The sequence below is a fragment of the Orcinus orca genome, chromosome 15, assembly GCF_937001465.1.
Source record: "Orcinus orca chromosome 15, mOrcOrc1.1, whole genome shotgun sequence".
Classification (NCBI taxonomy): domain Eukaryota; kingdom Metazoa; phylum Chordata; class Mammalia; order Artiodactyla; family Delphinidae; genus Orcinus; species Orcinus orca.
This window is the reverse complement of record NC_064573.1, coordinates 85,271,391-85,296,285: the sequence shown is the minus strand read 5'-3', so window position 1 is coordinate 85,296,285 and position 24,895 is coordinate 85,271,391. Positions and strand designations below refer to the sequence as shown.

Below are 24,895 nucleotides of genomic sequence, written 5' to 3'. Positions count from 1 at the left end.
GGGAGAGGCCATGGCAGTGAGAGGCCCGCGTACCGCAAAAAAAACCAAAAAAAAACAAAAAAAAAACAATAGCTCGGGACGTCCCTGGTGGTCCAGTGGTAAAGAATCCGTCTTCTAATGCAGGAAATGCGGGTTTGATCCCTGGTCTAGGAATTAAGATCCCACGTGCCGCGGGGCAACTAAGCCCACGTGCCGTAACTACTGAGCTCTCGGGCCTCAACAAGGGACCCCACGTGCCTCAAACTACAGCACCCATGCCCTCTGGAACCCACGTGCCACAACAAAGGGACAGCGTGCCTCAACTAAGACCCGATGCAGCCCCAAAAATAAATATATAAATAAAATTAATAAATAAAATAAGTATTTTTAAAAAGAAAAAAAGGATTATTAAAAAAATAAGAACAATAGCTCAATAATAGATTTCAGATTTGTTTTGAAAGCCCTTGGAGGAACCAACAATCTTGGGTCACACATGGAAACAAGTGGTTATGTTCCCAGGTCTCTGTCTCCTTACTTCCTATTTCCTCTCACACGCATACTTGTCCTTCGCTGAGATTACAAGCCTGGTTGCCTGGAGAAACGTTATTTTAAACCCTGACCTATGGCGCTCTCAGCACAGAAGGCAAAATGGAAACGCCAGCGAACAAGAGGAACTAGCCAGCCCCCGTGTTTGCCTATTTGAGTTTTCCTGTTCCTTTATACTTTAAGAAATCAGATTGATGTCATTCTCCTTGGTAAAGGATGCATTTGAACTTTGACATCTCGTTATACAGTGCAGTCAACACCTTGTAGCAAAGATGGATGCATTCCAGAACACCTTGAGGGACACCGTTCTGAGCACCCGCCCCTCATGTCCCCAGCAGAGACCAAGCTAACAGGAAACGGGAGTCTCTTCTGTAACCAGACCCAACTCATCTCCCTGCAGAAGCCAGCCTGGTTTTACGTGACTGTCTCTCAGCTGGGAATTTTGAGCAGCCCTAGAGGGGACCCCACAGGGCAAGTCAAATGTGGCTGTAAAATCCCAGAGTGGCTGCACGGATCTCCCAGGAATCAGACCGTGTTCTGTTCCATTAGGTTTCATCGTGCTGAGTTACTGCCTCTCTCTCCAAGCTCCCCTCCCCAAGAGAGAGAAGAGAACTTTACGTGTTTTTATTGAAGAATAGCTGATTTACAATGTCTTGTTAATTACTGTTGTACAGCAAAGTGATTCAGTTATACATATATATATACATTAGTTTCTCTTTTTTATATTCTTTTCCATTATGGCTTATCACAGGATATTGAATATACTTCCCTGTGCTCTACGGTAGGACCTTGTTGTTCATCCATTCTATATATAAAAGCTTACATCTGCTCACCCCAAACTCCCACACCATCCCTCCCCCAACCCCCTCCCGCTTGGCAACCACCATTGAGAACAGAAGTTTATAATCATCATCTATAAATAGGCTGCCTCATCAGCCAAAGGTAACAATTTTTCAGAAGAAGAGGTGTTTCTGGGGAGATTGAAAAGACTGGCATTGGGCTTCCCTGGTGGTGCAGTGGTTGAGAGTCCGCCTGCCGATGCAGGGGACGCGGGTTCGTGCCCCGGTCCGGGAAGATCCCACATGACGCGGAGCGGCTGGGCCCGTGAGCCATGGCCGCTGAGCCTGCGCGTCCGGAGCCTGTGCTCTGCAACGGGAGAGGCCACAGCAGTGAGACGCCCGCGTACCGCAAAAAAAAAAAAAAAAAGAAAGACTGGCAGAGCAGCCCTGAGGTCCACAGCAATACCTGTTTCTTCTCCTCCTCTCCCTCCCCCTCCCCCTCCCCCTCGTCTCCATCTTCTCCCTCTTCTTACTCTTTTTTCCTAAATATCCCTCATCCTTCCTTCTTCTGTACTCTGGAAAGAACCCAGCACTTCTCCACCAGATTCTGAATAAATGAAGGCACAGTTACTTCCCCTGGGGGGATCAGTGTTTCAGGCTCAGACTTTAATTATGGGATAATCCTTCATTTCTGATTAGAGAAATTTCCTCCAGATAGGAGGACAAGTCTGTCATTGGGCAGGAAACACTTCTCAGTGCACTCACAGATGCCGACAACTGAGTAATAAACGTTGCCCTAGGCTCAGCCTAGCACACAGGCCACTAAGCAATGGTTATTGAACAGATGATTGAATGGAAATACCTTATGATTATATAGCATCTTACTTTTTAGGCACCTTTTGAGATTTCCAATCCAAGACAGTGGATTGAACCCATGGTTTGATCTCCTTTTTTGCCACATAAAAATGATGGTGAAGGGAAGAAATGATGAAATCCCCCTCTGCAAGTTATTTGAGGGGGCTTGCTGAGGAGTCACAGTAGATAAAGAAAACACCTAAAACACCTCTGGCAGATGGAAAGCAGATGAAGCCAAGGTCAGTGATGGAAGAGGCAGGATAATCTTCATACAGGACTAAGATTTCAGGAATGGGGCGATTGGAAATACAATACGGTATATAAATGTTATAAACTTTAACAAGTAACGCAGATCATAATGATTAGTAATAGAGGGAAGAAATAAGAGGCTGGTCATCCCTTCACCTTCTAAAAATGGGACTCAGTTTATTAGCTACAATGAGCTCAAGACGTTGAAGACAATAACAGAACCAACACTTTCAATGATGGCTCTAAACATTAATTTCACCATAAGCTTTCCCCGCCTCAGTCTTACCAGAATGTTTTCAACACCAGTATCTCTGAGGTCAACTAACATTTACTTGAAGTCCAGCAATTTCATTTTGGATACTTTGTCTTCTGTGAGATACAAGCAATGCTGAATTTAGCACATTTTATCAAACACACACAGAATATAATTTTTTAAACATATATTATGTCCTTCCCTCTGTGCATTCCTATCTATCTCCTTGTAGCCCTATGTAGTCAAATGATAACTTGCTAATACTACTAATGGTTTTAGGGTGCTTTAATCTGAGAGAACATTTGGTCTCACCTTGTGATGTTATTTCGAATGTTTTATAATAAAGCATTATTTTAATATAAGTGCTAACACGCCAGTGAAAAATGCGTAAGTCCCCATCTATCCACAAGCTAGAAATGGGATAAAGCAAGCACAGTTAAAACTGCCGTCTGGACAGTTTGTAAAATTGTTAGGGAACCAAGCTAGGGTCCGCTCGCCCACGCACAGTAGAGCCAATCCACCGTCACAGGGTGGTGGTGAAGGAAAGCACAGCGATTACTTCAGGGCGTCCAACATGAGGCCAATCAAAGAGCACGAGCAGCTCATGCTCAAAAGACCCAAACGCCCGATGGCTTTCAGGGAAGGGTTTTATTCTTTTTTTTTAATTGCTTCTTTTTTTCTTTCTTAAATTGAAATATAGTTGATTTACAATGTTTCAGATGTTCAGCAAAGTCATACATACAAAGTCATGTATGTATACATACATACATGCTTTTTCAGATTCTTTTCCATTATAGGTTATTACAAGATATTGAATAGAGTTCCCTGTGCTGTACAGTAGGTCCTTGTTGTTTATCTAGGGAAAGGTTTTTAAAGACAGTGTGAGGAAGAGGGTTGCCGGGTACCTGATCAGCTCATAGACACTATTCTGATTGGTCAGTGGTGAGGTCATCAGGAGTCAACATCATCAACCTTCTGGTTCCACCCGGTGTGGGGTCTCCATGCTTGTGGGCAGCATGCAGTTAACTTCTTCCACCTGGTGCGGGTTTCAGTACCTGCAAAACAACTTGAGGATACGGCTCCGAATAGTATCTGTAGCCCCTGAGGAGGAACTAAAGGTCCTTGACTTTGTTTTATGGCTAAACCATTATTATTTTGTCTTGCTTGACTGTTTTCCTTCATTTCTGCACTTTCTCATTTCTCGGATTAAATTTGCTCTTTGGAACTAGGGGAAGCCTAAAGGAAGCTAAAGGTTTTCTACAAACAATAGGCAGACAGGAGACACAGGGGGCTGTCCCGGGAAGGCCCCGTAGGGTCCTGCTCAGTTTCAAAATTAAGACCATGAAAGAAGTTTACCAGCCTCTGGAGTGCACTGTGATCGAAAGTGTTTTGCAATCTTTCTCTGCATCTCTCCTGGGCAGGGCTGATGCACAGCCAGCAGCCGCGGTCACAGCTGTGCCACAGGCTGTGGGCTGGGGCCATTTCTGATTGGTCCAAGCTCTGCTATCTTTGCTGATAAATATCTTGACAGGCCCCCCTCTTTTATGAGCACACAGACTTAATAATGAAAGTAATTTCATTATAAATTAACCGTGTTCTCCCTGCATGTTGGGCATTTTGCCAAGAGCTATGCCTGAATTACCACATTTAATCCCCCAGATACACCAGTGGGGATATTCTAGTAGGAATTATTTTACCCTGTTTAGAAACCAAGACTCCAGAGCCTGTGTAGATTCCCTAAGGTCATGGAGCTAGTAAATGGAGAGCTGGGGTTGAATCTAGGCAGCTGAGTACAGCAAGTCCCCTACACACAAACAAGTTCCATTCTGAGAGGACATTCATAAGTCCAATTAGTTCGTAAGTCCAACAAAGTTAGCCTAGGTACCCAACTAACACAATCGGCTACGTACTACTGTACTGTAATAGGTTTATAATACTTTTCACACAAATAATACATAAAAAACAAACATAAGAAATAAAGAAAACATTTTTAATCTTACAGTACAGGACCTTGAAAAGTACAGTAGTACCAGCTACATCACCACTGCTTTTATACTTGCGTCCGGACATCCTGGGCTTGAAATAAAGGTACTGTACTACTGTACTCTATACAGCACTGCATCATAAAGTACACAAAAGCACAACCACTTACAGAGGATGCACGCATGTGACAATGTACACCAGACACATGAACTAGCTTACGTGATTGGACATGCACACGCACGTACGCATCTTTGAAAGTTCACAACTTGAAGGTTCAGATATAGGGACTTACTGTACAGGTTATCAGAGGTCAGCAAACTTTCCTCCATAATGAGCCAGTTAGAAAATAATTTAGACTTGGGGCCCCACCATCTCTCTCCCAACTACTCTGTGTTGCAGTGTAGAAGTAGCAAAGAGAATAAATGGTCGTGGCTGTATGTCAATAAAACTCCATTTACAAACAGAATGTGGAAAGGATGTGTCACTCAATAGCGATTTTTTGAACATATAAATATTTTTTATTGGAATGTAGTCAATTTACAGTGTTGTGTTAGTTTCTGCTGTCCAGCAAAGTGATTCAGTTATGCATATACATACCTTGTTTTTTATATTCTTTTCCATGATGTTTTATCTCAGGATATTGAATAGAGTTCCCCATCAGTATTAATGTATAGTATCAATAAAAGCTCTAAAAATGTGTCACGTCACATTCCTGCCATAGAAATACCCAGAATCTATCACTGACTAAGACAGACCAACAACGACCAATTTCTTTCCTCAACGTTTGAAACTGGCTTTGTTTTCCGTCTTCCACCTTGAAAAAATATGTGTTAGCAAAGGTTTGTCTGAATACAGGCAGATCAACACGCCCCACACCTTCATGGTTTTTGTCTGTCTTCTCCACTTTGCTGAATCCAGTTCATTCTCTGGGAAAAATCCTTTTATGCTTTTCTATTTTGATGTGTGCTAGGAAATGACAAAACATCTAAACCTTATTATGCGCACATTAACATAATAAGTTTACTGAATACAATCATTAGGGCTCATATACTGAGGCAATACTTAGCTGTAGAGAGTTGGATACTGTTGGAAGATTTGAAGTGTGGCCACCCACTCTTGAGCACACGCATAAAAGAACACTTAGAAAGTGCACAGTGTTTAATCTCGTCGGACAAAGGTGGTTATTTCTGGTCATGTGCTCGGTGTACCCAGCGGACGTCCACTCTCCTTGACATTTTACAATTGCTCCTTTCAGCTGTGAAATCATTTTTATATAACTGAGATAACAGCTGTTTGCAGAGCACCTCACTCATTCTGGTTTATAGAACATAAAAGCACCACCTGTTTGAAGTTTATTCTGGAAACCCTCCCCCAAACAGCAGATAGACCACTAGATGCTAGACGGCCTCAAAAAAATGACTGACCAGCTTGCTTTGCAGCAAAGAGAGATGCAGGCAGTATCTCAGTGGTCTTTTGGAGTGAGAGTTAAAGTAAAATAAATTCCAAATATATGAAAACCAATTTCTTGTTTGACACACAGAATTCAGCCACACCACTAAAGGTAAGACTTTCTTATGGTTGTTGATGATCACTGGCTGCCTTTGAAGTCATGATTCTGAACGTTCACTGAGGGACAGGGAAGTGGGTCGATCCCAGAAGCGGATGCAGGAACAGCACGGCAGACACACGGTGCCGGAAGCATCATTGCTCACTTCCTGCGGACGAGGTCAGGATTGCTTATCGATCCTAGAGTTCTTTCCGTTGAACCCAGAGTTAACCTGAGAATCCTTCCAGCCCAAGTGTCAAAAGTGCCACCCTCCAGCCAATTTTCTGCCCCCATCAGATAGGGCTTAACAAGACTGCACTGTAGCAGCCAAAAAATTGAGAACAGAAACAACCTAAATGATTATCAATAGGGGAAATCCGAATACATGTTGGTACAACTATACTCTAAAATACTATGCAGCAGGTGAAAAAAAAAAAAAAGGAGCGACGGATCTATTTATACTAGTAAGGAAATTCATCAGAAACATATCATTGTACCGAGACAAAAAAAGACAAAAAATTTTTAAATTAAAAAGAAGAAATTAAAGCAAAAAAATCATATCATTGTATGCAAAGAGTAACTCACAAAGAGTGACTTATTTTAAAAATGTACATTATTTTAAAATGTATATTTTAAATAATATACATAATATATTATTTCCAGCCTCTACACAGACAGCTCACTCCTCAGAGAGGGCTTTGCTGCCCCTTATTTACAGCAGTAAATCCTACCCCTTCCCTCGCAAGCCTCTCTGTGCTATTTGTTTCAGAGCTCTTACCACTATGAGAACCACATTTTTTATCCATTCATCTGTTGATGGTTCACGCCCTAAAAGAATAGGCTCTCCGGGCTTCCCTGGTGGCGCAGTGGTTGAGAGTCTGCCTGTCGATGCAGGGGACGCGGGTTCGTGCCCCGGTCCGGGAAGATCCCACATGCCGCGGAGCGGCTGGGCCCGTGAGCCATGGCCGCTGAGCCTGCGCGTCCGGAGCCTGTCCTCCGCAACGGGAAAGGCCACAACAGTGAGAAGCCCGCGTACCTCAAAAAAAAAAAAAAAAGGAATAGGCTCTCCGTGAGAGTAGGGACTTCGTTTTGTTCATCTTTAACTCCTTCGCACCTAGATGCTTCCTGGTACATAGTAAGGGCTCAAGAAACATCGGTTGAGGGACTTCCCTGGTGGCGCAGTGGTTAAGACTCCGCACTCCCAATGCAGGGGACCCGGGTTCGATCCCTGGTCAGGAAACTATATCCCACATTCATGCCGCAACTAAGGAGCCTGCCTGCTGCAACTAAGACCCCGCACAACCAAATAAATAAGTAAATATAAAAAAAAAAATCCGTTGAAGGAATGCATACACGAAAATGCACCCAGAGAAGGGAAGGCACAGGACAAGATCCCTCAGCTTGTCAGTGGTCAAGGCACAATTAGAACTGGGTTGTGTTGAGAGCCCGAGGTCCTCCCTTAGGTCCTGGTCCCACGGCCCTGGCCGTAAGCTCGCATACTTCCCATTTCCTCTGGGGGCTCATAACTGCCCGTTGAGAGGCACGACGCTCTCCTTTAAAATTCCCCCTATGCAATATTGGGGGGCTTCAGGACCCACAGTGAGTGGAGGCTACAGGTGAAGCATGGAAACTTCTTCCATCTACTTAGGATTCATTCGTGGGAGTTTAGCTTAAGGAGATGACACGTGTCTCAGTCCAAACCACGTTCCTCCAGAGAATTTACAGAAGAGCTCCAAGGGGCAAAAATGCAGGGCAGCATCATTCTGCCCTAAAATCCACCACCATCCATCTCTGCCCCTTAGCAAGTTCGTTTCCTGCTATGCCACGAAGTCACCAAAATCCAAACACAGATTCTGCTGATTGATGGGGACATCTTCCCTCAGTCCCCAAGAACTAGGTGTCCCTGCAAGCTTGAATTAAAGCGTGAGGTCCTCTCATTCGTTCATTCATTCATTCAACGAATATTTACAGCATGCCTATCTGTGCCAGGTATCTTCGGAGGTGCTGAGACAATGGGGACAGCGCCCCACCGTGGGTACAAAACAGCCAAGTCCCTTCCCTAATTGACTTTTACGTCTGGGATGAGGACCCACCAGGAACAAATCTCTTAAAAGAGTCATAGCCATGCAGAGAATAAAACAGTGTAATAAAGTGAAGAGAGCGATGAGTGAGGAGGGGCAGATGGAGCTACCTTAGCTGAGCAGGCTGGGGACGGCATCTCTAAGGAGATGGCATTTCTGCTGAGAGCTTATTAAAGAGGAGCCAAGTCTGGGGAAATTTCGGGAAGCAAGTCTCTGGAAGAGACAAGAATCAAGTACAACAGCCTGAGAGTCGCTTTTGCAGAAGCAAGTCTTTTTTTAAATTTATTTATTTAGTTTTGGCCGTGCTGTGTGGCTTGTGAGATCTTAGTTCCCCTGACCAGCGATCGAACCTGCACCCTCGGCAGTGAAAGCGCAGAGTCCTAACCCCTGGACGAGGGAATTCCCTGCAGAGGCAAGTCTTGAAACGTTACCTGATCAGTTTTGATTAGAATGCAAAATGGATCTCGATTCTGCCATCTGACACCTGAGTGATGGCGTATTCACTTCCTAGAGCTGTCAAGACAAGGTACCATCAACTGGGGGCTTCAAACAAACAACATAATGTACTTTCTCACCACCTGGAGGCCAGGAGCTTCAAATCAAGGGGTCGGCAAGACCGTGCTTTCCAAGAAAGAATCCTCCCTGCCTCTTCCAGCTTCTGGTGGCCCCAGGCATCCTTAGCTGTGGCAGCATCCCTCCAATCTCTGCCCTTGCGGTCACACGCCTTCTCCTCCCTGTGTGTCTCTAACTGTTCTCGCCTCTTCCTGGAAGGACATCCGTTATCTGATTTAAGTACCTCCTTAAATGCAGAACAATTTCATCTCAGGATCCTGAACTAATGATATCAGCAAAGATCCTATTTCCAAATAAGGTCACATTGGAACTTCCAGATGGATGTGAATCTGGGGGGACACTATTAACTCTGTCTGAGTAGTAAATATTCTTGCTGATTCCGTTATGATCATTTAGGTTTGTGACCTCATTCTTTGGTCTCAGCCCGGCAGGGCAACACAGGCTAGAATTCATTTGGACACTTTTTAAAAGTCACAAAAGGCATTGAGCATGGGGCATTCCCACGGGTTTATTATCTTTGTGACCCATCAGCCCCTTAGGTTTCAGGTTCTGGAACCTCACACATCACTTTGTTCTCAGATGTGGCCTCTGAGCCTTGTTGCATACGGAGCTTCAACCATGCTTGGGAGAAGAAATCTGGTCACATCCGGGCCAATGAAACAGAAACACAAGATGAACTCTGGGACCCTCTCCATACTCAGCTGGTCAGCTCCCCACAAGGCTCTTTAACTGCATTTGCATTTCAGACTTTTCCATTCCCCGAGAGGCTAGGAGATTCTCAGAGCAAAGCTGATCGCCAGGGGGGCTGGTTTCCTGACTTACAAAACTGCTGTGTCTGCCCTGTGTCCCGAATACCCTTCAATGAAACCATCTTCAGTCATTGTAGACCTTCGTCTTGATGTACATGAAGATGAAGGTCATAAACAATAGGTTCTCTACAGGAGCCAGTTCTGTAGTATCTACAAATGAAAAAGGATTTAAACTGAAGAGCTGTATGGTTTCCAAAGAACACTCATGGCGTAAGTGGTAAATGAAACGCTACTGGAATGTATTTTTCTCGTTTAGACAACTTGCATCACCTACTTGGGAAATAGGAACTATAAAAGATTTCATGTTTCTTTTAATAATAAAAGAAGGCAAGAGAATTATTGTGGTGACACATGCTTTTCAAAGCAAGGATGCATGTCCGCGAATGTTATCTGATGAAAAATGCATAACCGTTGGTTCAATCATCAGACAATTCACCTGCCTCCTATCCCGTGGGGGTCCAGGCCAGGCCACTGCTGCTGTCAATTCCTAAGCCCACCATTCTGGTCCTCTGGAAAGGGTCAACTGTTCTGTGTCAGGAGATCAGGTGCTGTAGACATTCTGCCCCTATTCAAAAGGATTGTGATAACTGGTGTCCCCTTAATAAATGGAGAGAAAACAGAACTCATAACCCAAGGTGCTAAATGACCTCATTCCACCCTAAATATATGTGCCTTTGCTCACACAGAACACAAGGAATCCAGTCCCCAAATAGCTAGAGGGTGCAGGTCATACATACCAGGGCCCTGTAAGGCCAACAGGAGCATCAGCTCTTCCCAGGACTTTGGGTACCATGTCAGCTGTACAATTCAGCATCCATAGAGTCAGGTGTCAAAGCCAATACTTTCTCAGCACAGATGGACTCAGAGATTTCAGAACTAAACTCTACAGTTAAGAGCCCCATGGGCCTTGAACAAATGTCTTCCAAGAACTCTCCCATCCCCAGCGTAATCATACTCTGAACCCTCGGTGGTAACTTCTGAATTCCTCTACCACAGAATTACCCTGGTAAATTTTTAAAACTATAGTGACAAGACATTGCATAATTACCACCTAATTGCAGCCATTTCTTTGCCAGGAAGTCATATATTGTTTTCCTAAGACATTCCGATAAGCCTATTCACACAAGATTAAATACTTCTAGCGCCACATGGCTATTATACTTGACAGCCTGATTAGTAAGTGTAGGGAACTGCAAAGTACAGTCTGAGTAAATTGGATGCTTTAAAATTCACTAGAAGGATGCCTTTCATTACACTGGCATAGCTAGAGAGTCTCTATATATGGTTTTTTCTCAGTAAAGTAGATTGTGGCACCGTATGCGGTGCAATTTCTGACTAATAATGCTTAATGGAGGCATGTCAAGCCAACAACTTGTAATATTCTCATTTATGTTCAATCATCCCTTACTGGTTTTCTAATTGTTCTCCCAGCTTTATGGCCAGGACGCTCTCCTATACCACAACAGAACTTCTGTGTCCAAACGAGCTAACTGTTCTCGCCTCTTCCTGGAAGGACATCCGTTATCTAACTTAGGTACCTCCTTAAATCCAGAACAATTTCATCTCAAGATCCTGAACTAATGATATCAGCAAAGATCCTATTTCCAAATAAGGTCACATTGGAACTTCCAGATGGATGTGAATCTGGGGGGACACTATTAACTCTGTCTGAGTAGTAAATATTCTTGCTGATTCCGTTATGATCATTTAGGTTTGTGACCTCATTCTTTGGTCTCAACCCGGCAGGGCAACACAGGCTAGAATACATTTGGACACCTTTTAAAAGTCACAAAAGGCATTGAGCATGGGGCATTCCCGTGGGTTTATTATCTTTGTGACCCATCAGCCCCTTAGGTTTCAGGTTCTGGAACCTCATGCATCACTTTGTTCTCAGATGTGGCCTCATGGGTTCTTAAGAATACATGGGTTCTTAAGAATTCAAAACCATGAGGTTAGGGGAACAAGAGAAGGGGTTTCTGATGGGGCCTGACTTCTGGCTTTTCCATTTTAACAGTGACAAAGGCTCCCTCCTTGATCAAACTTCAGCCAGACTACTTTGTAAAGGAGTCTTCTTCTCTACAAGTTCTGAACGTTGGCCTTCCACGTCCTGAGGCTGCTGAATCAGTTCGTCAAGGATCTTCACACCCTTGATTTCTGTCTTAGTCTGTTAGGGTTGCCATAATGGTGATACAGGAGACTGGGGGACTTAAACAACAGAAATGTGTCTCTCACAGCTCTGGGGCTGGAAAGTCCAAGATCCAAGATCAAGGCTCTGGCACATTTGGTACCTAGCGAGGGTCTGCCTTCTGGGTCACAGATGGCCATCTCCTCACTGTGTTCTCACATGGAGGAAAGAGGTGAGGGGGCTTTGGAGGGTCTCTTTTTACAAGGGCACTAATCCCATTCACAAGGACTCCACCCCCATGACCTAATGACCTCCCACCAACGCCACCTCCTACACCATCACATTGGGGGTTAGGATTTCAACATACGACTCTTTTTAGGTGGTGGGAGAGACAAACATTCAGTCATTTTCTGATCACATTCCTCTTCCCCCATCTTTGACATCTAGGCCTTTGGCTTATCTTTAGCAAGAATCTTGTTAAGACAGTTGAGCAAGAAGCCCCCTTCCCTTGCCTTCCGATTTCCCACCCACTGATCCCCCTCAGCCTGTCCTTCGGCTATAAATCCCCACTTGCCCTTGGTGTGTTCGGTATTGATTTCAGTCTTTCCTCTGTATTGCCATAAGCTTTTTTTTTTTAATTTATTTGTTTACTTATTTGTATTGAAGTATAGTTGATTTACAATGTTGTGTTAGTTTCAGGTGTACAGCAAAGTGATTCAGTCATATAGAGATAGATATATAGATTTTTTTTCAGATTCTTTTCCATTATAGGATATTACAAGATACTGAATATAATTCCCTGTGCTATACAGTAGGTCATTGTTGGTTATCTTTTTTATATATAGTAGTGTGTATCTTTCTCTCTGGGCTGGGGTAGAACCCTGGGCGCTGAAAGCAGACCTTGCGCCCCACTGCGAATGAGTTTAACCTACAGGTCCCACCAAGATCAGAGCCAGGAACCTGTAGACCTTTCGCCCGGTGGCGAGGGAAGTGTTTTTCTCACCTCATGCCCGCGCCCAGGCGTCCCGGGACCCCTGAAGACCCACTGTGAGCGCAGCCTCAATCCGGATGGAGGCGAGCCTCTCTCCTCCCCAGCCCCGCGCTCACCCGAGCCTGAGCGGGGCCTGGAGGGCACACGTGGTCGGCTGCTCCTGGGCGTGGAAGCCGCCTCCTTCCCTACTGATCTGGGTCTGCTCGGCTCCACCCCGATGCCACGTGTGCATCATAAAAACAGCAAAGGTAATAAGCTCGCCTCTGATCTGGAGATGCACCCACTGCTCCCAGACACCAGTGAGCCCCACAGTCCCGATGAGCACTCTCCCAACCGCCTTGGACCCGGGGAGTTGCCCGCGGGGATGATCCCACACCTCGGCCAAGAGGGGGGCTCCCCGAGAGCTGCGCTGGGAGCGCGAGTCATTTCCGAGGGTCTAGGCCGGCTCTCGGGAGCAGAAGGCTGGGGAAAGACGGGTTCAGAGACCGGCTCACCCCTTGGATTCCCAGTCCCAGTTTGACATAATTGAGGTGAGAGACGGATGGGGCCCCGGGATTTGGGGAAAGAGTGCAAAAAACTCGGCTCCCCATTCCGAGTCCCACAGTCCCTCAGAGTATTGGGGTGCTCGGCAAACCGTGTTCAGCACCCCTTCCTTCGCTGCCTTGTACACCCATGGATCAGGAACCGGTCTGCAGGTGGTCTCAGGTAGGGGAGACCCGGTACGCAGAACCCAATGGAGTCCGCAATTCCAGGGATGGGGCCCCCCGCCGAGGGGCTCCAAATGGGACCAACGCCCTTGCCAGAGCCCGGAGACTGAACTCAAGTTCAGGTTCTCTCCGGTGCCCCTGGAAGCCTGGAGGAAATTGCCCAGCGCTGGGGGCGGGGTGGAGGGGAGAGACAGCCGCGCTCCTGCCTCGCCTTTCCCGGCGCGCCAGCATCCAGCTCAGCGGCCGGCACAGCCCCGGGGCGCACCCTCGGGGCGCATCTTGAGGTCCCGCCGTTCGCATCCCGCCGCTGACCCGCGCGAGTGGAGGACCCCGCGGCTGAGCCCCAAGCCCGGCAGCGTCTCGGATGCCTGCGCCCCGGTCCCTCGGTGCCCTCGCCGCTGCCCGCGCTCTGCCACCAGCAACTTTTCTACTGCCGCCGCCCCCCGGTCCCACCCCCGTTTCTGTCCCCGCCCGGGGCCTCCAGGACTATCCCCGGCCCAGGGGCGGGGCCCCTACCGCGCGGATGCTGGGCTGGAGGTGAGCGGGGCGCAGGGGGAGAAGCGCGTGGGCGGGGATGCAGGGTGCCTTGTGCGCTGGGAAAGTGGCACTGCCGGAGGCAGATGGACGTGCCGGGGCGGCTCTCACCGGTGACCCGCACAGCTCGTCCGCGCAAACCGGCTCCACCCGCGAAGAAACTGCAAGTTCGCAGACTCGGTCCTTCGCCCCTGCGGCGCTGGAATTCTGCGCCGGGTACCTGCTACTGTGATGCGGATCCTTTCCCCACCTGCCGGCCGTCCCTTGGGGCAGGCTGTGGGCGCCTCCCACTTGTAAATTGCTCTGCTGTCTTGGGAGCTCGCGATTTCAGGAATTAAAAATCCCATTCATCTGATGTGTAACCATCTTCGGCCCACTAAGAGAATACACAACAGTGAACAAGGGATCTATGCTTATATAGATGGACATTTACCTGTATTTTAGGTGCGCGTGTGTAAAGACTCAAAACATACGTGTAGAAATACACCGTTAACTGTATTGGAAGAAAGGTTAACTGTTCACTAGTGACCCTTACTTACTCACGGAGTTTTAACGCAATGTGCTTCAGTTAACTATTCAGGAGGGAAGAGCCCCCTCTCCTGCAGAATTGTTCCCGCAATAGCATTTTCAGCCCAACTTCCCACCGCCCCTCATCCCCTCCTCTTTCCCCAAGACTTTCACCAGCACCCCGAGCTTCTCCCCTCGCGATTGCCTCAGGTGCCGCCCGATCAGGTGCTTCCTGTTCCCGTAGGTCTGGGGGTGAGTGGGAGGTAGAGCGACCTGCCTCCTGACAATACACCAGCGCAGAGACCCCTGCTGCCACCCCTTCCGCACGCCCCTGGCCCAGCGCTGGGACAGCCTCCTTCGTCTCCTCTTCTAGGACAGGGCTCAGGCCGCCCTTCTCTCTCCGGAGGCTCAGTCTAGCCTCGGAAAGGAAGCCAAGCTGACTGTGCCCTGTGTCACCATCTTTCTGCAACCGAGGGCACCCTGAGCCCAGAAAGCTTTTCAAAAGAAAAGAAAACTTAAAATCCCGTGAGTGGATGAGAATCAAAGAGAGAGAAAATGAGCAACTGAAAATCCTTTTGTGTCCCCAGACTCGGGCACACGGAGGTGCCAGGCCTCGGAGGAGCTGGGGGTGGGCTGGGCAATGCAGTCAGCGTGGAGCAGGTCCCCCAGGAGATCACCTTTGGAAAGCTGGACCCAGGCTGGGGTGACGGCAGCTCACTGGGTCCCCACGTTGATTCCACTTGGCGGCGGTGGGAGAAGGCAGCCTGGGACACAGCACACAGGCCCGAGGGGTCATAGTTAAATGCCAGCTCTAATAGGTCTGGGGAGCGAGGCTTGTGGCTTTTACTGTTTGCTTGTCTTTGTTTAAAAAAAAAAAAAAAAGAAAGAAAACTCTTGCTGATAATTTCCCAAGATTCCTTCCATTTGGCTAGCCTAGATGTGACCTCAGAAGCAGATGCAGTTATAAAACACATGTGGGCTGTCTGGTGCCCCTAAAACAGCAGGGCTATCTTCTTCTGTATCTGCTTCTGCTACTCCTCTCTCTCTCTCTCTCTCTCTCTCTCTCTCTCTCTCTCTCCAGCCCAAACACACACACAAACACACACACACACACGTTTCTCACCTTCTGAATTCATCCAAGAGTGCGTTATACTGGCTGATGAATCAGGCTGTTCACCTTTCCCTCCTCCTATAAGATCATATGAACAACAAAACTGTAAAAATAGCCCTAAAAATGTATCCAGCTTCCCCCCTGCCTTTCCCTCTTCTCTGCAGGCTTACAGTCTGCACTTCCTGCTTCCCTATCATCTCTAACCTTCCAGTGCTGAATATTACTCTCTCCAAGTTGTAGAACTAATGCAGTTCTCAGTCCAAAATACCACGGGGAAAATAACAAAACCCCTTTCTGACTGTGATGCCCACGTTTATCTTCCTTCTAACATATCCTCACACCCTCTGTTTCTCTCTCTCTCTCTTTCTGGATAAAGATTTAGTCCATCCTATGCCCCATCCAGTTGTAACTACGATTTACTGAGCACTTGTTATGGGCCTTCCTTGCTTCATTATGTTGTTCATTTATTTGTTTACTTGCTTATTTGTCCCCAGGGCCACCCGTCCAGCCCTCAATGAAAGCTCCACGGAGCATGACGATTCAACCCTGCTTCCCCAGCTCCTGGAGCCATGCCCGGCATAGTGTGTAACTCGTGACCATTTGTTGGGTGAATTATTCTTGTAAAGCTCTGCATATTATCCATTTTACCACTGAAGAAACCGGGATTCAGAAATATTAAATTAAAATGGCCTAGCTTGCAATGACAATAGTATTTTGGAGCACATAAGTTAGATGCTCTTCTGGGCATAAGGAGTGAGTTGACGCATTGAATCTTTATGCAAACGCTACAGGTATATGCTCCCCTTAGAGCCATTTTACAGGCAAGGAAACAGATGCTTAAAGATGTCCAGTCGTTTGTCCAGGGTCACACAGGTGGCGGGGGCTGGAGCTGAATCCATCCCAGGCAGGAGGCTTCTGACTTCACATTCACCAGGTAGCTCGGTGCCCGGGTGTTTCCAGAAGTTGTGTCCCACCCTTACTGCATGACACGCCGATGGCTTTGTTACCGACCAGGGTCCTTGGACTCTTTAATAACTAGCAATTGATAAGAGGCTGGAATAGAAATTCAGGCAAGGTGTTTTGGGGATCCTGCTGCAGCAGGGGAGACTGAAATCAAGTGGCAGGCTCCCTTGGGGCGCTCGCTCCCTGAGAAGAAGGGTGGGTCCAGGAGTCGGGCTGGAGGGGCAGCTTAGGTGGTCTGTGCACCCCCTTGGGGATGCTGTGTGCAGGGGGCATGCGCAGTACCCTGCTTTTGTTCCAGGCACCTCAGAAGTGGCAGCTGGGTTTTGGCCTTTTTGTATCTTGTTGTTCATCATTTGCCCCAACTGCGCCTGCGTGCGGTTACTTTTAGCCCCTTACAGTTTCTTTGTATCTGTTGCTTGCAGAGGCAGTTCATCCAGGTGCGAGCCCTCCAGTAAGGGGTCCCAGGTCCCAGCCTGTCTCAGGTTCTGTCGCCTCCTATTTGCTTGCTCATCTCTGGGTCAGATTTTACTTGCTAGAACTTTCTACATCAAACAAAACTGTTTTTTGGTAACTTCCGCTTCTTTTCACACTCCTAGAACCAGCCTCATCACAAGCTTAGGAGACACCAACCCACCCTGGGCAGGGCCACCTCCTCAGAAGTCTGGGTCTCAGCCCCAGAGGGGTTCCGTCTTGCACCCTCTGGAGGCGGCACCAGCCCCCGGGTTGTGGTCTTTCTTCTGAGGTCCACACTCGTAGGTACCAACAGAACCTCAGGGTTTGGGAAATTAAATAAAATATTTCATGCAAAGAGGCGTCTGTGTCCAGCAAACCCCGGTTCCGTGTCACTCACTGAGGGCCCCTTTAAGAAGAAGTCACAAGTACTTTACTTTCCAACATTTAAAGCATACCACAGTGTAAAACATTCTGATTTAATGCGAAATATTTGTAGGAGGATCTGAGTGATTTTTACGGTGAATTCGCTGAAAGAGCTATGAAAGAATTTTGTAGAGAAAACATATTCTTCTGCCCGTGTAAATACATCATAATCTATATTGGAATGTAGCAGGGAACTGATGGGAATATAATAGAACGGTCCATTAGCTCTGACTTTAAAAAGGTGTAAAGTTACATAAGTAAAAGAAATATGTTGGCTTAAGTGGATATGGGTACAAATCAGGGGAAGAAATGCCACAAAATATTGCTGGTAAATGGATTCTTATATTTTATTTGTGGTATTATAAAAGCAAACGGCAGCACTGTGATTCAGAAAATATGGGTGCCTGAAAAGCAAGTCACAATATAAAATTGGATGGGATAAAAATGAATGGCTCTGTTGGCAAGCGAAGAAATTAAGCAAAACGAAAACATACGTTGGACTGAATTCCCACACAGGTTTGCTGGAGGAAATGTTGACAAGCCAATATTTCTGTATAAATCGGTGCCAGACATACAGTAAAAAATCGAGTTGCAGGAAACCCAAGGTCATTCTTATGCATATGCAGTAGAAGCCAATATTTGTCTGGCTATTATTAACACACTAGCCAGTGGCAGGGGAGAAAAAAAGAATTGTAATAGAAACCAGCTTGAAACGTAGCTTCAAGAACATCCTAGAAATTCCATTCCTCTTGGAGCCTTGGCTTGTGGTAGTGAGAAATTTAAATTTAAATCTCGTAAGGAAATAACCCAAATTCTAGCTCTGATTCGTTGGGTGGGTAACGGGGTGTTACTTATATAGAAAATCATGCTAGGATGGGAATCTGTCTCCAATCTTTTCTGTGATGTTTGTGTTTCCATTTTTTGCCACTAGAGGTAACGATGTTACCATAGTCTGGAAACCCGCTATTCCTGTCTCCTTCCCTGCTGGATTTTCAACATGCTATCTTGGTTCGCTAGACATGGGGTAAAGATGTGGCTTTTGGAGAAAGATGGGTCTTGCTCGCTGGCAAGTAGAGTAGCTCTTAACACAATGAGGGACACATACACTCCATTCAAAGGGTGACCAGAGACAGCGGAAGCAGGTCGTCAACAGATTGTTGTACCTTGCTAATGACTAGAGAAATGCAAATCAAAACTACAATGGGGCTTCCCTGGTGGCACCGTGGTTGAGAATCTGCCTGCCAGTGCAGGGGACACGGGCTCGAGCCCTGGGCCGGGAAGATCCTACATGCCGCAGAGCAGCTAGGCCCGTGAGCCACAACTACTGAGCCTGTGCGTCTGGAGCCTGTGCTCCGCACCAAGAGAGGCCACGAGAATGAGAGGCCTGCGCACCACGATGAAGAGTGGCCCCCGCTCACCACAACTAGAGAAAGCCCACGCACAGAAACAAAGACCCAACACAGCCAAAAATAAATAAAATTAAAAAAAAAAAAACCTGCAATGAAGTACCACCTCACACCTGTCAGAATGGGCATCATTAAAAAGTCTACAAATAACAAATGCTGGAGAGGGTGTGGAGAAAAGGGAACCCTCCTACACTGTTGGTGGGAATGTAAGTTGGTGCAGCTACTATGGAAAACAGTATGGAGGTTCCTCAGAAAACTAAAAATAGAACTACCATATGACCCAGCAATCCCACTCCTGGGCCTATACCTGGACAAAACTATAATTCAAAAAGATACATGCACCCCTGTGTTCATTGCAGCACTATTCACAATAGCCAAGACATGGAAACAACCTAAATGTCCATCGACAGATGAATGGATAAAGAAGATGTGGTACATATATACAATGGAATACTACGCAGCAATAAAAAAGAATGAAATGCCATTTGCAGCAAAATGGATGCAACTAGAGATTATCATACTAAGTGAAGCAAGTCTGACAGAGAAAGACAAGTATCATATGATATCACTCATATGTGGAATTTAAAATATGGCACAGATGAACCTATCTACAAAACAGAAACAGACTCACAGATATAGAGAACAGACTTGTGGTTGCCAAGGGGGTGGAAAGTAGGGGAGGGTAGGACTGGGAGTTTGGGATTAGCAGAGGTGAACTATTATATATAGGATGGATAAATGATACGGTCCTACTATATAGCACATGGAACTCTATTCAATATCCTGTGATAAACCATAATGGAAAAGAATATGAAAAAAAAGAATGTCTATGTGTGTATAACTGAGTCACTTTGCTGTACCGCAGAGATTGGTATGACATTGTACATCAACCATACTTCAATAAAAAAACTAAATTATAAAAATAAACAGATTGTTGTAAACGAACCCAAATTTCTTTGATTCATTCTGGGTTGAACATTAAATATAATACCAGCGGCTCAAATTTTTGTTTATTTTGTTTTGTTTTGGTGTTTCTTGAGTAGCAACCTTGGGGACAACTCCAAGAAGCTATTGCCACAATTTTTTCAAGTATGCTATTCATTGGATTGATCATTAGCAAACTGAGGGATAGATAAAACAACACAAGTCATAGGAGTTTAAAACATTCAGGGCTCTTGATTCCTGGTGAACAACTCTTTCTTTGAGCCTGGAGGATTTATAGGGAAACAGTGAGAAATGCAAAATTTTAAAGAGAGAATGGGTTTTGTAAGACGAAGTGTATTACAGTGATTTGCTGTGCCTTTTTGTGGTTCTGAGCGGCTGCATCTCCACATGTAAAAAGCAAAGTGATCTTGACTTCAAGCCAGTTTCCTCTCAAGCATGGACTTGCGATGATTCCTCATTTAAGACGCTTCCACCCTAGCAGCCGCATAGCACAGGGAGATCGGCTCGGTGCTTTGTGACCACCTGGAGGGGTGGGATAGGGCGGGTGGGAGGGAGAGAGACACAAGAGGGAAGAGATATGGGAACATATGTATATGTATAACTGATTCACTTTGTTATAAAGCAGAAACTAACACACCATTGTAAAGCAATTTTACCCCAATAAAGATGTTAAAAAAAAAAAAAAGATGCTTCCACCCTTCACTGTCATCCTTTACCAACTTTCTTTAGGTGATTGTGATCGATCTGAGAGCTTAGAGTCCCCTTCATGGATCGGGGATACAAAGAGCAGACACGGATACAGGCTACAGACATGGAAACAGCCTCTGTCCCAGCCACATGCCTGAGACAGCTCAGAAGATGGCCAGCCCATCCCAACTTACTACCACCGTCCTCGCTACTCATAAAAGAACAGCTCAATATTTAGCATGCCTGTGCCTTTCCTGGGAATGTTAATAACATGTACATGTTAATAACATAGATTCTGATTTGGTAGGTTTGCATTGGGACCTGAGAGGCTGCATTTCTCATTAATTTCCTGATGGAGCTGATACCTGCATCCCATGCGGTGACCTCTCAGCCCGAGGGGGGGGAGTGAAACATTCTATCCAGCTAGACATCAGGCACTGAAATGCAGGCATTTTCTGCTCATGAACTGTAACAGCTAGTCCAACAATACTGAAAACAGCCACCATTTGTAGACTCTGCATATTGTGTGGATATATAACATGAATGCTGTAAACCTCACCCCACCCCTGCATATGATGTTACAGATAATTAAGTACTAACACTTACTGACCTTTCCCATGAGCCAGGTATTTTTCTAAACATTTCACGTGCATGAGTCATTCTGACCTTCACCACAAGCCTATGAGGTATAGGGTGTTACTGCCACCGTTTCAATGGTGATACTTTGAGACACAGATATTCACGTGGCTAAATCTCTCCTTTTCTTCAGGTTTTTGCTCAAATATATTCTTCTCTTTTTTTGAAGATGTTGGGGGTAGGAGTTTATTTATTTATTTATTTATTTTTGCTGTGTTGGGTCTTCGTTTCTGTGCGAGGGCTTTCTCTAGTTGCGGCAAGCGGGGTCCACTCTTCATCGCGGTGCGCGGCCCTCTCACTGTCGCGGTCTCTCTTGTTGCGGAGCACAGGCTCCAGACGCGCAGGCTCAGTAGTTGTGGCTCACGGGCCTAGTTGCTCCGCGGCATGTGGGATCCCCCCAGATCAGGGCTCGAACCCGTGTTCCCTGCATTAGCAGGCAGATTCTCAAGCACTGCGCCACCAGGGAAGCCCTCAAATATATTCTTAAAGACTCTTGTCACCTCCTGTTTCAAATTGTCACCCATTCCCATCACTAGCAACCCGGATCGCCACTATCTGTTCCCTTTTTATTCCCCACTGTACTTATGACCTTTCAGAATTTAACACAACTTAATTACTTCTGAGGTTTATATTTTGTTGTTTACCCTTTTATGAAATGTAAGATCTCTGAGCACGTTTCCTCTATTTTTTTCCACTGATGTATCTTCAGCACCAAGGAGAGCGCTCGCAATACAGTGGACGATCCAAAAACTATATACCGGTGGAAGGTTGAATGAAGAGGTGAGGAATGTGCAGGAGGAGAGGGTACATCTGGGAACGGCTGTCAGCCATGGCTGCTGTGGTGGGCATGGTGATGCGGGACTCGTTTGGGGAGCACTACTTACTTGGGTGGAAGCTAGGCTTGGGAAAGATTGAGAGCCACTAGTCCCCCTGAGTGCCACTGGCAATTCTCTCTACATCACATGCTAACATGAAGAAGGGTGATTCCACCAATCCCCTGCAAGGAAAGAGGAAATCATTTGATTGAGTGGTTTAGCAACATGTAGATCAAAGAAATCAACCATAACAAATTCCAGCCCATTCAGATGGACAAATAACGGAATGCTCTCTGTTTTGGCCGTTTGTTTTGTAGCTACTTGTTCGTCAAAGTGACTTCAAGATATATGGTAAAACCTCCCCCCCAAATAGTTTAACAGTCAAAGGAAAGAGACTGTTGAGTGCCCCCGCCCGTTGCCTAATGTACTGACTCTTGCAAAAAACATTCATGGTTGGGGGGAAATTTTCATCATCGTCACTAATTAGGAGCTGAGGATCTAAGCTGTTGAAGAAGTCTGCTTGGGTGGTTACACTGTGTTCAGATACCTGATTGGAACATCCAGGATCAAAGCACTTGACTAGTGATTGAACATCACAGAGTGTGGGCATCAGTAAACCCTGCACATTATTTGTGCTGATAAAAATAAGAAGTGTCTGATCTGCGCATCAGCGGTGCTCATGGAGAAGGATCCCTGGGAGTGAATATCACAGAAGAGATACTGTATCCGTGAGACAGAGGTGGGATTACTATCAGGGTCAACATGGGCACACCCAGAAGGAGGTCAGCATGATTCTTGTAGCCCAGAAAGGGAGTATCTCTGACAGCACATCCTACATGCACAGAATAGTGACAGTGACAGCACCAGCAAATGTGTCCCCGTGGAGGGGATCCTTGACAGACTGGATTTCAGACCTGGGCATGGTGTTTTTGTTTATGGAAATTTGAAATGCCAGAAGGGGAGCCAGTTGAGGTGAGGGGTTCAGACAGAGATGGAACTCAGACGGTATGAAGCCGCACGTGAGAAGGACAAAGCCAACAAAGGCACAGTCAGTAAATATTTAGTGAATGGATGGATGGATGGATGAAAATGGCTAAATACAACACTTATTCTACCTTTTAAGACAAACCCAAGGTGGTCGGCATTCTGAGTAAGATAAGGGTGCCCCCGTGCTGCAAATTCTTCAGGCTACTTGCCTGACTATTTGAGCAACACAGAACATCTAATTCAAAATAGCAATGGTACAAAAGGGAGTTTATTGGTGTAACTGCCTGTGAGGAGCATTGCATTTAGATAGGGCAGGGATTGGTGGCTCAAACAATGGCACCAGGACTCATCTTCTCCTCCTGGCTCTTCTCTCGTCCATGTTGATGTAATTGTCAAGCTTCACACAGCAGCAAGATGCAACAGGGAAGGGCTCTGCTTTTCAGCTCAAGTCCTGTTAAAAGCATGTCTTCCTTCTCAAAACTAGCCAATAGGGCTTCCCTGGTGGCGCACTGGTTGAGAGTCCGCCTGCCGATGCAGGGGACACGGGTTCATGCCCCGGTCCGGGAAGATCCCACATGCCGCGGAGTGGCTGGGCCCGTGAGCCATGGCTGCTGAGCCTGCGCGTCCAGAGCCTGTGCTCCGCAATGGGAGAGGCCACAACAGTGAGAGGCCCGCGTACCGCAAAAAAAAAAAAAAAAAAAAAACTAGCCAATAACTAAATAAATAAAACAAAATAAAATAGATTGCTTCCTTATCTCATGGGGTCAAAGGCCACCCCTGGCCTTCTGGGGCCATGCCAATAAGATGCTTTGACTGCCTTAATATAAGGCACATGTTTACTTCCAGAAAAGAATGAGGTTATTCTCTGTAATATAATTAGATATTATAATTACTGAGTGATTTTTTAAAAATCTACTAAAATTAGTGAATGTAAAAAAAAAAAAAAAAGCCTGAATCTAGAATAACAGAACAAACATGAGTGAAACCACATTTGGAAACTAATTATGCTTTGGCACTGGAATAACAAATAAGTAGTTCTTATTAAGCTGGGCCTCATTATTAGTCAATCTTGATACTTTTCCTTCTAACTCCAGGTGCCCCTTCGGAAAATCTCAGTACACCTCTGGGCAGTGAACCATGCTTTTGGATTTGTTATATGAACTGAAGTGTCATTGTCATTTTTTATGGAAAGGATTGGAACTTGAGAGTTCAGTGGTTCTGAGTTCAAATACCAGCTCCACCTGTCACCTGCTATCCAGGTGAATGTACACGGTACAACTCCTGTAAGTCTCAATTTTGTCCTTTGGAAAATAGGGAAAATAAATCTTTTAAGATTACATGAATATATGTAAATAGCCATGTTTATAACCCATGCAGTGCTAAATTACAAGCAATCTTCCCTTCCCTCTCCCTAAGAGGTCCTGTCTGCACTGAGTGGGAACTCTCTTTTGGAAACTGTAGCCAAACAAGCCCCAGCCTATGATCAAGTGGCTATAACTCTCCCTCTGCAATCCAAGTTTGAGGGTTTCAGCTCTTGCAAATCTATTCATTCTGTGCAAACAGTCTTGGGACAAATGATATACTTGGAAGAGCCAATGTGGTTTGGGATACTCAATCCATGATTGGAAAGATGCTGGCCAATTCAGTGCAAATAGTCATAAGATTTCAGTGGAAAACACCACCAATGGCACTAATGATGCTGGTTTTCTGAATGCTTTAGAGGAGATGGCAGCCTCCTGCTGCCTGTCTTAGGGACCAGCTTTGCCCCTGGGACACTTAGAGAAAATCAATACCTCCTTGATAAGTTTCTCCTTTAGAGCCAATTTGTAACGTTCACCTCTGAAGACACACAATCAATCAAACACAAGCAATTGCTGAAGTCTGAACTGGGCACCGGTTTCTTATACATCAAAAGTTTGGAGGAATAATTTCAATTCCAAGATGTACTTTCT

General features: G+C 45.9%; 2 long non-coding RNA genes across 2 annotated transcripts in view; one reads left to right on the top strand and one right to left on the bottom strand.

Moving 5' to 3' along the window:
- LOC125961323 (uncharacterized) overlaps positions 1-21,916 on the top strand; it is a 155,798-nt gene extending 133,882 nt beyond the window's left edge. The window contains exon 3 of the long non-coding RNA XR_007471917.1: positions 21,851-21,916. This is a non-coding gene — a long non-coding RNA (uncharacterized LOC125961323). The remainder of the gene's footprint in view (positions 1-21,850) is intronic.
- Positions 2,746-3,204, bottom strand: LOC125961324 (uncharacterized). Its single transcript, XR_007471918.1, has 3 exons — positions 3,183-3,204; positions 2,974-3,071; positions 2,746-2,777 (listed from the first exon to the last, which is right to left on the bottom strand). It is a non-coding gene; the product is annotated as an uncharacterized LOC125961324 (long non-coding RNA).
- Positions 21,917-24,895: the final 2,979 nt, after the last annotated feature.